The sequence below is a fragment of the Suncus etruscus genome, chromosome 3 (assembly GCF_024139225.1).
Source record: "Suncus etruscus isolate mSunEtr1 chromosome 3, mSunEtr1.pri.cur, whole genome shotgun sequence".
In the NCBI taxonomy this organism is placed as follows: domain Eukaryota; kingdom Metazoa; phylum Chordata; class Mammalia; order Eulipotyphla; family Soricidae; genus Suncus; species Suncus etruscus.
The window spans coordinates 39,402,750-39,407,762 of NC_064850.1; the positions used below are offsets into that span (position 1 = coordinate 39,402,750).

The window sequence follows — 5,013 nt, forward strand, 5'->3', positions numbered from 1 at the left end:
TACTGGGGTTCTTATATCTAAACTTGAGTTTTGGACACAGGTTTTCTCTGTTGCTTTCTGGAATTTTCTCTGTTCTGATTTTGACCGGAGGATTTAGGTATTTCATAGCCTTTCTCAAGGGCTAGTAGGGCTTCATCTCCCTGAGAGTCAGGGAAGATGTATTCACCCCAGCCTCTGGTATGCATAGTAGGCTCTAGTTTACTGTTCCTGATGCCAAGATCTAGTTCCAGATCTAGGATCTAGTTCCTGGATGCCAATCTGAAAAACATCTTCTGCAAATATTGCAGAAGGGAAGTCCCAGAAGCAAAGGGGATATTTTCATCTATGGAGTCTTGATCCCATGCAGATATGGTGGCTAGAGTGCTTTTTGACCCTTATTCACCCCTCAGAGTTTTCAGGAAGAAGGTATTAATATACTCCTGAAGGGTCACGTTCTCTAGGAGATTGGTTGAGGTTTGATTCTCACCGAGTTCCCATTCCTCTGTCCAACTACAGTTCCATTTGTAAAGATCCACAGGAAATAATTCACACAGTGAAGAGGTACGAGAATGGGTTCAGGAAACCCATTGCTCAAGCAAGAAATTCAAACCACTTGAGCTTTTTGCTTCTAAGAAGAAGCGCAGCTCAGTGGAAGAAGCCTGAAGAATGAGCCCCTGCCCTTCTCAGACCCATGCTTTTATTGACAAGAATCAGGTCCTACCATAGGGTGGGAGAAGAATACTGAGTAAGGAATAACCCAATATACTATCACCAGATCATACCATAGGGGTGGAGTACAATTATTGATTAGGGAGTGGGATCAGTAACCCAACATACTCCTGTTCCCAGGGATCTAGCTGAGGGCCAGAGATCCCTAACAAGGCACTGGCCTAAAGTCACAGAGCAAAGATGCTTCAGAAAAGGGACCAAATACCAACCAGGTGGCTCATTCTGTTTTTCTCCCATGCTCCCCTGTCTTGCACCTTCATTCTCTGAAATCTGGATGACATCTATATTTCTCAAGGTCTCTAGCCTCTTGACCCTGCCCATCTTAAGAACAGGGTTTCTGGGCAACATGATACAGGAAGGAAATACCACTGTAATGCATCTCATCCATCACCCCCTTCAGCATGGAAGACAAGTTATTAGACATGCAAGTGCCCTTTCAAACCTTGGCAGAGAACAATTAAAATTTCTCCTTGCAGGAGTCACCCTGGAGACAAATGAAAAGAAGAAGAATGCGGGATGGGGAGGGAGAGAAGGGGTTTCCATGAGGTTCCATCCAGGGAATTTCACGATGGTATATCAAGAAGATGGTTTTGCAGCAGGCTCGACTAGCTGTATGCAGATAGTAATGCTCACAAGAGGGGCTAGCAACTCTCTGGAGTGGTCAGTGAGAAATAGCACTTCTCAATACAAATCTATTCTGCACACACAGTGGTTGGTAACAATGAACTCTAACTTCACTAAAAGATGCTCATAAAAGACAGTTTGCTAGTAATTAAACAGGCAGGGAGGAGAAACCTGACTGAAGCAAGCTTTGATCCCTTGTTTACTTTTCTGGTACAGTCAACCAGTTCTCTAGGAACTAGTTTAGGTGAGATATGATTCAGCATCTCCTTTCTCTGGTCTCATTTGTATGGCTATATGCAGAGAGGAAGAAGGATTTCTCTAACAGTTACAAGACCAGGCAAATGTTCCTACTTGACATCTGCTTTTTTCATAACTCTCATGCTCCTGTTCTGAGATGAGGTGCATGCTCCCTATTGCCTGGAGGCACACACCAAAGCTCAGAGACATCCCAAGCTACATTGGCTTTCCAGGTCCAGGGCATTGACTTGACTCAAAAGTATTGCAATTTTTGCTATTCATGGAACACTGGGGAAGCTTGTGAAGCAAGATGAAGAGCTGGTGCTCAGTCTGCTGCACGCTGGGCAGACAAACTGACATGGGAATGAATAATTTGCACCAGGAGCACAGTGGGGACAGTGGCAGAGTCAGGCAGCTCCTGCCACCAAGTTATGTGCATAATAAAGCCAAAAAAAAGACATTTCCTGCCATTGGAGAGAAGACATGTACAAAAATAGTGGCTCTGAAATTTGAAATACAAAACAATTCAACATGAGAAAAATTTTAGAGAAGGATTTTGGATGTGATAAATGACTGTTTCACAACTAATGTCTCTTTTTAAAGCATTTCAAGGGGTTATAGTTGTTCCCCTCTGGGAGTTTTTCCTTTTTTTTTTTTTTCAATTTAAATACCACAGTTGCAAGATTATTCATAACACAGTTTATTTTTCCAAAGATAAAGGTGTTCGTGATTGAATTACAGTCATACAATGTACAACATCCTTCACCAGTGTTCGTTTCTCACCACCAATGTTCCCAGTTTCCTCTCACCTTCCCTGATGCTCTCTTCCCTTTGGGGCAGGGATTTTACTTTACACACACACACACACACACACACACACACACACACACACACACACGCACGCACACACACACACGCACACACACACACACACACACACACACACACTCTCTCTCTTTTCTCTTTTTGACACTGTGGTTTGCAGCACTGTTAATGAAGGGGTGCCATGAATGTCACTTTATCCCTTTTCAGCACTCAGTTCTTGTCCAGAGTAATCAGTTCTAACTACCACTTTCATAGTAGACCCTTCTCTAGCTGCATCCTTCACTTTTTGTGGCAAGCTTCCTACCATGGACTGGTTCTTCTAATCCTCATCTCTATTGTCTCTGGATATCATCACCACATTATCTTTTATTTTTTGTATATCCCACAGATGAATGAGACTATTTTATGTTTATCCATCCATTTCCTTCTGACTCATTCAGTATAATAATCTCTATGTCCATCCACGTATAAGAAATTTTATAACTTCATTTTTTCTATTGGCTACATAGTATTCCATTGTATAGATATATTATAGTTTCTTTAGCTACTCATATGTTGTTGGGCTCCTCGGTTGCTTCCAGATTCTGGCTATTGTAAATAGTGCTGCGAAGAATATAGGTGTGCAGAGAGCATTTTTTGTGTTTTTGTGTTCCATGGGTATATCCCAAGAAGTGGAATTGCTGGATCATAAGGAAGCTCAATTTCCAGTTTTTTGAGGAATATTCATATTGTTTTCCAGCAAGGCTAGACTAGACAGCATTCCTAGCAGCAGTGAATGAGAATCCACACCAGCACTGGTTCTTCTTGTTATTTGTGATGTGTGTATTCGCTGAAGTTTGAGATGATACCTTATTTGTTGTTTTGATTTGCATCTCTTTGATGATTAGTGATGTGGAACCTTTTTTCATGAGCTTTTTGGCCATCTGTATTTCTTCTTTGAGAAAACATCTGTTTATTATTTTTCCCCAATTTTAGATAGGGTTAGATTGTTTTCTTGTTAAGTTCTCCCAGTACTTTGTATATCTTAGATATTAACTCATTATCAAATGGGTATTGGGTGAATAGTTTTTCCCATTCCATGGACAGCCTTTGTATTCTAGTCACTGTTTCCTTTGAACAAGACTAATCTTATTTTTCTTCTTTAGGGGAGAGCGCGAACACAGTCCCCCCACTACCACAAATTATGCAGTCGAGTTTCCCACATTTGAGGAAATCGCAGGGGTCAGCACACCTGGAGTGCAATGAATAAACCTCGCCCTGGGGAAACCATCTTCGTGATCATGGTATCTCCCCTACCAGGTAAGTATAAGACCAATCTTCCTAAGAGACACCAAGCATGCCAAATGAAACATCCAGTAAACTGAAAATCTTGGGGCCCCCTCATAAGGGCAGTTCACCAAGACACTACTCTGTTGGTGGTCAAGCAGTTGCAGTCACATCTGCAGAAGGTATACACAGCCCAGACTCACAGCTTCATGATTAATCTTCAAAGAGACGCCAAGCCCATGAAACTCCTAGGTACATTGGTACTTGGGCTGAAAACTCTGGGGCCTTCTTGAAGTAGGGGCAGGCAGACTCTCGCTCCCATATTCTGTACTGCTGGGAGCCCCAGCAGTCACGCCCACATCATACAGCCACTGCCATGTAGACAGTCCAGCTTCACAGTTTCACAATTAATCTTGAAAGAGATGCCAAGTTAAGATGATGAAATTCCCAGGTATTCAAGCCTTTTAGCTAAAACTTTGGAGCCCCCTCAGGATCAGGGAATTGTCTCAGTTCTATAGAGCCTGGAGCTCCTCGAGAGCATGACTGCATATGCAGCCATGTGACACCATCTACAATACTGACAGCCCAGCAGGAACACAGCAAATTAGATGGGGAAGAACATAGAAGTCCAATAAGCTCAATAAGCAAAACAATAACACAGAATACTCAACTAGCAACAAACAGCTCAATAAATCCTCAGATAATGACTTTAATAACACCATTGTGAGATATAACATTTTCACAAATTTTCTTTCACCAAATTATTTCTCAATAATTCCACTTACCATTTTATTGTAACAAGCACTATAAAATAAATTATTTATGCCTGCTAAGGGGACAGTCTTGGAAGGGGGTGAAAACCTGAGAGACACAGGTGGAGGGAAGATTACACTAGAATTGGTGCTGAAACGATGAATGCCCCCAAACAACTGTATTATGAACAATTTTGTAAAGCATGGTGTTTAAATAAAGTTTTAAAGAATTTGTAAAGAAGGGGCTTAGGTGTGAGTTTCTGGTTTCTGAAGTAGATTTCAGGCCAATGTATGTGTCCTGGAAATAAAATTGTAAATCTTAGAACTTTCTAGAGTAAGGAATACAGGTAGTGAACATTGCTAGAAAAATACCAAACTTTTCTAGGGGCTACTTTTTTATTTAAAATTTTATTATATTATTGGTTTGGGGCCACACTTGACAGTGCTCAAGGCTTACTTCTGGCATTGTGTTCAGGGTTCATTCCTAGAAGGCTCTGAAGATCCTATGAAATGCTGGGGAAGGAACTCAGCTCTGTGCAAGACAAGGGCCTTCCCTACTGTACTATCTCTTCAGCCCCTCTATTTAAAATTTTTGTTTTGT

General features: G+C 41.5%; 1 non-coding gene across 1 annotated transcript; it reads right to left on the reverse strand.

Annotated features, from left to right (window-relative positions):
- Window positions 1–3,536: 3,536 nt before the first annotated feature.
- LOC126004599 (U1 spliceosomal RNA) lies at window positions 3,537–3,701 on the reverse strand. Its single transcript, XR_007493869.1, has one exon. It is a non-coding gene; the product is annotated as a U1 spliceosomal RNA (small nuclear RNA).
- Between the last annotated feature and the right edge of the window lie 1,312 nt (window positions 3,702–5,013).